We start from the raw sequence: 10,288 nt of genomic DNA on the forward strand, positions 1-10,288 counted from the left end.
CTAAGAGTTTTCATCCCTAGAACTCTGTGCTTTCTTCTTCAGGGAATATTCACCCCACAATGATTCTCATGGGGGTTATTACCTATCTTTTAGGGATTGAGTATTTTATACCTCTGATTATAACTGTTTTTACATTTTTAATTAATTAAGTAATGTGTGTGATCAAATGTGTTCTCCTTGAGGGCACAACATCCATGAGAATTTAGACAGTTTCTGTTTCCTTCACCTACTCTTAGAGTGTGAAACAGACTCAGCATATACTGTTACAAATTTGTTTGAGCCCAGTGATAGGAGACACACTCATATGCAACAAGCTACAGAAGGTGGATTTGTCTTGCAAATTGGCAGAATGAGGCAACAAAAGCCTAGGATTATATCACTAGCTGGTCACTCAAGTCTTTAAAAGGTTGCAGATAGTTAGAGGTGGATGGAATTCAAATGTGTTGTGCCTCTTATGCCGCAGCTGAGAGATCCCCAAATGCAGCCTGTTGTAGGTTTTCTACCCAACTTGAGGTAAGATGACCACTGAGGTAAGATGACCACTGAGGTAAGATGACCAGTGGGCTAGAGTATGGAAAGTCATCCTTTTCTGTCATGGAGACCCTGGGAATGGTGTGGAGACAGTTTTCTTTTATCTCAGGATGCTATATTCCCTACACATCCAACAGCTATTCCTAGGAGTTACAAGCAGGAAAATGGAAGTGGAGGTAGGGAGGACTGAGCTGGTCCAAGACCATCCAAAGAACTGTCCTGCAGAGGGAAGTTATAACATAGAAGTTGAACGTTTTGAATGACACACTATCAAGTACCTTTAATTAGTTTTGCAAATGAAGTCACTTTTCTACTTGCCATGCTATTATGTAACTTTCTGATTATTTAGTTATGTAGTGCTAATTTACATTATAATTGTGTATGCAATAGTTCTATGATGAGATTATTCATTAGATAAATATCTTTGTGTATCAAATATGTGGGTGAAACAGAAGAATCTGACAGTATAATTTTTGATTTCCAGCCAAATGCAGAGCAGTACATCAAACAGGTGGTATTCAAAACACATTTCAAAATAAAATTTTAAAAAGTAAACACATACACTGCTCCTGATATGTGATTAAGGTAATGCCAACATATATGAATTTTTTTCTTACTCCATTTATAATCTCTTAAAACATCCTGTCCTTTCTTTTTATCTCAGTCCCATGTTGTTAAACTGGCTAATATTTACCAAATGAGTTAGCATAGTGATGTTCCAATTAAAAAAAACACTACATTTAATAAAAATAATGTCATATCTATGTACACATGTAATTTGTTGATTATTATCAAGATATGCATGTTTATTTGTGTGTATATAATAATATCTATATGCATATATTAGGTCATGGAAAAACATATAATGAATCCTTTGAATAAAGGACATATTTTAATGGTACAAAATAAATACAGCCATGCTAGACTAAAGAGAGTTTAATAATAATCATATGCATATTTGTGATAGAAAATGAAAAAAAAAAAGTACTCCTTGGGTTAGGTAGAAAAAAGAAGTTGTTCTCTCCATTATTTTAGAGATGACTTTATGAAAACTATTAAGAGAATAGCTATACAGAAAAATAAGTAGCCAGAAATTTGAAAAAAATTATTTTGTATCTCTTGAGTTTCAAGTTCCCAGATGAGGAATGTATAAGTAAAAAAGGAAAAAAAATAACATAATATTTTGGCATTTAAGGTATTCATGTGTTAAAATTATTCCAATATAATAGTTTTAAATAATAGGTCTTGTGGTGCCTACAGGACAACAGTTAATTCTCTCTGGGGGAGTTAAGGATGTTTTCACAGAGATACTGATCATGTGAACTGAGAATAAGAGATGGAATAGTAGATTCAAAAGACAAGAAGAGTTAAGTCAACCCTGTCCAAAAAATTAAACTGTATGAATAAAGATGGAAACAGGGATGGCATATGTCTCTGAAGATACTATGAAAAGTCAGACATGGGAGTCCCATAGCATGAGAAGAAAGAAGGGTGGGAATGTAACTAGAGTAACAGCAGAAGGAAGAAGAGTAGAAGAAGGAGGGGGATCTTCAGGGGGAGGTGGAAGAGGAGGAGGAGGAGAAGGAAGCCTACAGGAACATGTTTTCTCCAGGGATTAAAAATGATTGCAGCTTAAAATTGAGTTCCATATTCATGATAGCATGGTGATGAGAAAATGTCATTCATAGAAGACTTAGTCTATTGGGACTAAGTCTTCTATGGGACTAAGTCTACTGGGACTAAGTTTGAGAATGCACATTGGAACGAGTTTGAGAATGCACTTTTTTTAAAAAAAATTCTCATCTAAATCATGTAATGTTTGATTTGATAAATATTTTCATACATTTTATCTAATTATTTCATGAACTGAGTGTCCTTGGGGTATTTACATTTATTATCAATTTCCAGCTGCAATCAGATTAGTTTTTTCTTGAAAAATAGAATAACAAGGTAATTAGTTTTCTTGAATATAAATTTCTTTTCTCTTATGGGTGTTTACCTTTTCTAGCCTTCATAAGTTAAAGAGAAGATCATGAATAGGGAAAAATATTTTCCTTGAAGAATAATACTGACATGTGAGATGTTGTCATCTTCTGCTGCAACTTCAGTGGGATTTAAGCTGATTTCTGATGTAAAGGGACCAGGAATAAGACGTCAGTATTCTTGGCTTCTCAAACAAAAAACTGCATTGTCAAAGAAATCTCAGATGAGTCAAGTAGAGGACACTACTGGTAGTTGTTTGGGTTTTGACTTCAAATACTTACATATTTTCAACTTTATAAGTCACGAAAAGTGTCTTGCAGTAGGCTAAGAATCTGTTTTCTTTTCTAAAATGTTGTTGCAGTTTTGGTTTGGTTTGAAAAGAAATTTATGTTTAAAGTACACATTTGGGACTTAGAATAAGCACTACAGTAAGGCATACCTCTCGGTATGTTTGTAAAGGAACAGGACCCCAGAGACCACAGGAGAGTTTGGAAGAGATTATTATTGTACACCCAATATCCATGATACTTTACCTATTTCCCAGTCCCTTTGCCTCTAGATTGTGTTACAGAATTAATAATCTCAATAAAATATAAGCAGAAGTGATGTATTACTTTCATTCTAAATTCACTAAGGATTGATGTAACATCTCCTCATGCTCATTCTTTCTTTCACTTGTGTGCATGGAAATGAGTACACTGTGAAGACAAAGTTTCAAGCGGGGAGCCAGCATGGGGTCCTGCTTTCTTACACTAGTCCAGGAAAGTTCCAACCTGCATCACAATGTGATGCGAGTGAGAAATAAAACTTTGTTTAATTTCAAACTGTAGTATAGTCTATACTGACTAATAAACCCAAAACAAAATATTCCAAAAATTATGGGGAAAATACAGCATCATTTGTAACCTTTTTTTTTCTTACACTAAGAATTCTACCCACAAACTTGAGCATTCATTTACTCAGTCATTCATTTTGCTGTGGATAAACAGTTGGAGTTTTTAGAGCCCTCTCTATAAGTGAGTGGCCAGAATTAACGGTGTTCTCAAGAATTCCTATTTAGAACTCAAGGAATGATTTTGAGAAACAAAATATTTGTTTAGGAAATCAACTGTCAATTTTGCTATAGTGAGATATATGTGCATTATTACTATGCTAAGATTCTATCATATCCATGTGTATATGGAATAAACATATGAGATAAAAATTTGATAGCCAACTAGTAGAAATCTTGTCAAGATTTTAGTACATTGCTAAGTACTCAATGAATGTTAACTGGATATCTCTCCTTTCCATCTGTGTGCTTTGGTAGTATAGTTTGATCATTTTGTTGTTAAACAGTCTTATTTTTAATTCTGGCCTAATTATTTATTACTATAAGACCTCAAGTAAGGTACATCATTTAACTGCTCAAAACCCTGCTCACTTTTTTTTTAATGAAATGATAATAGCATCATTCTAAGATTGGGGTAAGAATTAAATCACATAACATACTGAAATATTTTGTATAGTGCCTGCATATTTACAATGCAAAATAAATCATATTATTGATATTATGTTAATACTATTCTTTCTTTCTGAAACAGAATTATGTATCTCTTTTTATGTGAGTCATGGGAGTTGAAAGACAGAATAATGTGGCTTTAATACTGAATTTCAACACAACATATAGTTAACATAGAAAAGTATTTATAATTATCACACTAGAAAAAGATAAGTTATCTCATACTATTTTGGTAAAAAATAAATCATATAATTCTTTGTGAGTACTAAACAAAATTACTGGTATATTTAAAAAATACATTTTAAAAACACATGTCCTACCATTTAATTTAACTAATTCCAATCTGATTCAATTGAGAGAATCTGGCCTTATAAGATGTCTACTTTGTAACTAGGAATATAAAAGGACATAGGACTTCTGAGTTTGCACTTGAAATACAGTAGTTGAATTAGTCCTCATGACCATCTTTTAACCATTTCTTCTTCACACTAGTCACCTTTTACACTTCTGTAACCTTTGCATATTGTTTTTTTTTCACTTTGTTAAAATTGTACCTAATTCCAATTTTAGAGGTCCAAGCCTAAATATCATGCTTAGAATGTGCAGACTTGCAGCATAACTCAATCTTATTTTATTTATCTTTTGTTCAGAACACAGCATGCCTTTTCTCATTTCAATAAATAAATAAATAAATAAATAAATAATATTTAAACAAAGATGACAGTGTGTCAACTCTTACAGATATAATTGCAATAGACAAATGATACAAATGATTCATCTCTATGTGCTCTAGTAGAGAGTGGCTTGGAGAGTGACAAGTTGAAATGTCATTGTATCATTTATTCTTCAACTTGTCACTTTATTTAAATATTTTTCATCATGAAATTTTAATAACTGGCCTAGAAACCCCAAAAGCCATGCATTTCATCCTAAGCTATTTGGAGAAGGTGTTGGATGAGATTTACCCTAGAGTTCTTTAGACCCTACAATTACCTCATGTAATTCGTGTCAAATAAGCTCAAACGGTGTCATATAAACTCAAAGGTACAACCTAGTAACAAGAACAAACATTTTAAAACATCCATTTTGTAGCAGTTGAGGATCAGAGAAGGAGCCTTGCTCTAATTTTCATGTAACTATATCCTCCTTGGAGAATTGGTGGTGCATTAAAGAAGAATAAGTGGAAGCTATTTTTGGGCATTAAGTCCCATTGTACCCTACCTACTGTTTCTTTTCTAGTCTTCTTAGGACTTTCTTTTTCTGTCTTTTCAATACCAAAGTGTTGTGTCTGAAGACTAATTTTCTCTCTACACCTTAGTTCAATTATGGATAAATGGATATTGACGTAATGTCTTGTCATCTAACTACAAATTCTATTTCATGGGAACAATTATTTGAGACAGAAGTGTACAAGCACTAGACTTGAGAAAAATTCAAATTAATATAATATGAGTATAGAAAATGTAAATTTAGGTTAATACCACTGTCTAAGAACAGTGAGATGGGACCATAGTCCAGTTTTACTATGAGAATCAGGAGCAGAAAGCAGAGTTGAAGGATTCTAAAAACCTTTACTAAAGAGATGCTAAGTACTTTGCACACAGAAAATTGGAAAAAATGCCTTGAGGTCATTGGAGAATTTGTAAGATCACACTGTTGCAGGTTCAAGGGTCTTGAAGAGAAAATTACTTTTAGTAGAGATTCTGGGGACACCCTTCTTACACAAGGGTCCTAGAATTTGTTTCATTGTGCTCAGTTACCTAGGATCTCAGAAGCTGCTGCAGCCATGATTCTAAGGAACCTAGCTACTCCATGAACTGGAGTCAGATCTTGGTGTCATCCATGTGGTGCTGGTTTTTCAGGAATGCTGGATGCATGATGAGTTAAGAGGTCTTATAATTTTCATCAAGATTTCAAAGTAAGGACTAGGAGGCCAAGCCCAATGTAATTGGGTCAGAATTTTTGCAGGCTGCCTCTGAGAGGGTGATATATAAAGTTGTCAAGGTGAAGCTGATGCTGAAATGGAGGACCAAGGAATTAAAAGATGCCACTAATGTGGACTGTCTGCCAAAAATAACTACTGCCTATGGAGAGAGACAGGCTAAAAGTGCCAAGTGTACTGCAACCAGCAAGGCCAAAGTGGTGGATCTGCCCAAGCCCTTTGGAGAGCACAACTCGCCACCAAGTGTCCTAACTGCTATACACAGACTTACAATACTGGTTTGCTCCTCTCAGGTGTTGTTCTTGCTTTGATCCAATCCCTTCTTTCTATGAACTTATTCCTTCTTTTTGGAGTAAGAATGTTTATTCTGTGTCAGTGTATATTGGATGTGTATAATTGGCTTTTGATTTTCACAGGGGCTTGTCTTGACTCTCAGTTTTTCTTGGGTCTCAGATGAAAATCTGGACTTGGATTTTTGGAAAAATGCTGGAACTGGTAAGACTATGGAAATTTCTGGAAGTGAACTAAATGCATTTTTATTGTGAGATAGATATGGGCTTGTGAGGGGTAGCAGCAGAATGTTATAATTTTTATATGAGTTATCCCCCCACCAATCTTCTGTACTAATAAAGAAATATTTAGAGGTAAAAATGAATAGTTTATACAAGCTTTAGCCCAATCAATCCATCTTAGTTTAAATGTCCTAACTAACTGGGTGATAAAGTTAGCAGGAGAGGCATGGTTGGAGGAGAAAGGTCACTGAAGGTGTACTCTGAAAAGATTCATTATCCTTTGGCCCTACTTCTTTCTTTCTTTGCATTTTGGCCACCATGGGGTAAGCAGTATTCTTTTACAATGCCCTTCTGCCATGATGTTCTGCCTTGTCTTGGGCCCAGAGTAATGATGTCAGCCCACCATGAACTAAACCTTTGAAACTATGAGCCAAAATAAACTTTTCCTTCTATAAGTTGCTTTTGCCAGGTATTTTGGCCATAACAAGGCAAAACTGATTAATACAGGTACCTTGTCCTTGAATGCTATTGAGAAAATTTGAGGTTGGTGGTTATCAAACTGTATTCTCAGGATCCTTTTATACTCTGGAAATTTATTGAGAGTCTAAAATCTTTTGATCCTGTGTGAATTATATCAATCACTATTTACAGATTAAAAATTAAGGCTGAGAATCTTTTAAAACACAAATGTTCAGAATTGCACATTTTAGTGATTGTTCCTGCAATAAGGTTATATTTTATATAGTCTCTTGAAAACTCAATTCATCAAGCATTAGGGAATCAAGAAAAATGATAATGCATTAATATTATTATAAAAAATAGTTTTAAGTTCACACAAACAAGTCATCAGGGTCTCTAAGGAATCCCTGGGTCACATTTTTAAAACAGTTGTTTCAAATGAGTATATTGAAAAAAAAAAGGTATATTAAAAATTCACTCAGAAATAAGATACTATTTTGCAATAAAATTAAATGACAGGAAAATGGACTAAACTGAATTGCAATGTATGTTAATTTATACATGAAAAGAAAATATCAGTTATGTGAGCACAACCCAAGGAATGAGGAGTTACCACAGTGGTGTCATCTTGTCAATAGGAAGCTCATTTTACTACATTCTAGCTCTCATAAAGAGAAGACATTCTTTCCACTAACTAGAAATCAAATTCCCCAAACTGTCCTCCTAAAAAACTAAACTTCCTGAGAGTGTTTTAAACAATCTGGATGAACATATGCACATATCACATTGTATTGAATATCCTCAAACAATTTCATTTTGATGCATTTCCCAAATGCCTTAATAAAGAAATAACTAGAACTCCCTATAATCTTCAATGTTCTCTTTAAAAGACCAAAACAAATCAGGCAAATGCATGAATAAAACCTTATTCAGTGATTTACATGAGGTCTATGTGTTACTGTTAACCTATATAACAGCAGGAATTAAGCTTCTTATTATCTCACCCCCTCATAGGAATAAAATTATCAGCCTGTAATGAAAAATAGAAATGATAGTTATAAATCCCTCTCGTGGGATGAAGAGAGGTATATTGTGGAAGAATAAAAATACATGTGCATGCTATTAAGAAAAATATTTTATCAGTGGATAATTTGATTTACTTAAACTCTAATTTTAGAGCCCATATTTAGCTTTGGGATACATGATTTCATTTAGGGGTGATAAAATAATACTGTATATATGTGTGAGGTTCATTAAGCTTATTGGAAAACTTAAAGAAACATTTGCTGTTAATGAGAAATGTTCATCAATGCACAGTATTCTGGTTAGAACATATGTTTTTAAATACAATTTTTCTCATTAAAATGATATAGGTTCAGAAAGCTAATCATTTCAAGATACACAAATAACAACTTGACATTTTAATATTTTAAAAATATTAGAAAGTTAATTTATTATATATTTAATATTAGAGGAAAAGTAAATCTTTTTCCCCTTACCCTGCCATGTATAATTTTAACCATTAGATTGAATGAATTGGCAAATAAAAGTAACATCTCTCTTTTTCTTCCCATGCTCCCACCTTTTCCTATAAAAACTAATTACTGAGTTTAGTAAATAAAAGAACAAATAACCTTTAAACTATACATGTGTATTGCTAATGTTATTTGTTTTTATTAATTTTTGGGAGAGGTACTGAGGATTTAATTCAGGGATACTTGACCCCTGAGTCACATTCCCAGCCCTATTTTGTATTTTATTTAGAGACAGGGTCTCATTGAGTTGCTTAGCACCTCGTCATTGCTGAGGCTGGCTTTGAACTCACAATCCTCCTGCCTCAGCCTCCTGAGCCAGTGGGATTACAGGCATGTGCAATAAAAGTGCTCAGCTGCTTTTATTACTTTTATTTTAATCTCTCCCTCTATAGACTCATTTCTAACAATTTAGTTCTAAAGTTTATTCAGTAATTTCAAATTTTCTTCAGTCACTCACTTGGAATCTTCTTTTAAACAGGGGTTTGGTTAGACACTGAAACTATCTTTGTGTTCATTAAGACTGAACAAAGATTTCAAACTTAATATATATGCAGGAATACACACACACAAACAAACAATATGTATATATATATATACACACACACATAAAATATATATATACACACATGCATACATTTGTTTATTTACATACAGTTGTTTTTTCCCAATACTTTGTAATTTCATGTAACTTTTAAATAGCCTGTGAATATATATTTTCATGATTTTAGAAGTTTATTTTTAGGTGAAATAATTAGAAATAATATTATTGGGTCAAAAACTATTTGTTTTTAAATATAAATGTCCAGAAAGTTCTGTTGCTTCAAGAATGTTTATCACAGTGAAACAAAGAACTTGCAAGTAAGGAATGGGACAATTTTGGATAGACTGAGTCTTGTGGTGTTGAATCAGAATTAGAAAAATTGGTATAAATTTGTGGTTTTAGTTATGTATACAATACAGATTGATTAATATAGAAATATATATATTCTAGATAGATTTGTGTTAGTACACATGGCTGTATTTCCTATCTTGTCTGCTAAGAGGGTGAAGCTAGAGTGACACAACAGTAGCAATATGCATGCTTAGTCACACATTTTTGGCTTGGAGAAATCCATGCTAGGGCTGATGCAGAGGACCCAATATGGTCTGAAATATGCTGATACCAACAAAAGAGGTGCTCAAATGATAATGGGGACTGATTGAAAAGACAGAAGCCCATTCAAGAAACTCCCAGTAGCACAAAATTGGGATAAATTTGTGTAGATAATTGTACAAAGAAAGACAGAGAGAAAAGTTGTTCCTTAAAGAACATTTCCAATTAATAAATGTAAAATGAATGATGGAAATAGGCAATAACTGTAATAAAAATACCTCAATGATATTTTGTAGACAAGAAGAATCAATGGATACAAAATAATTGAATGAAAGTATGATAAGAAATAGCATTTATGCAAAGTATCAAAATAGGTCTACACAAGATACTCATGAGTAAAAAGAAAAAGCCGTATATTTACAATTAATAAATCTGGCAGATATTGAATGAAACAAAGCATCACAATTACCACCAGAAATATGATATTTTACATGTTCCTCTGATGTGCTAAAAATCACACTGCATTGCTTCTCTACATTCGTTTTTTTTTTTAATGATGAAAAATCAGAAAATTTATTTGCTATAACTTGTAATCTTATTCCATCAAGTAAACTTTTGCAGTAAACTCAGGAAAAATCATTACATTTTGTGTCTGTGTTTGTAATAAATCTTTTAACAAGTTAAATTTATATATATATATATATATATATATATATATATATATATATAGCT

Source organism: Marmota marmota, unplaced genomic scaffold (assembly GCF_001458135.2).
Source record: "Marmota marmota marmota unplaced genomic scaffold, marMar, whole genome shotgun sequence".
Classification (NCBI taxonomy): Eukaryota; Metazoa; Chordata; class Mammalia; order Rodentia; family Sciuridae; genus Marmota; species Marmota marmota.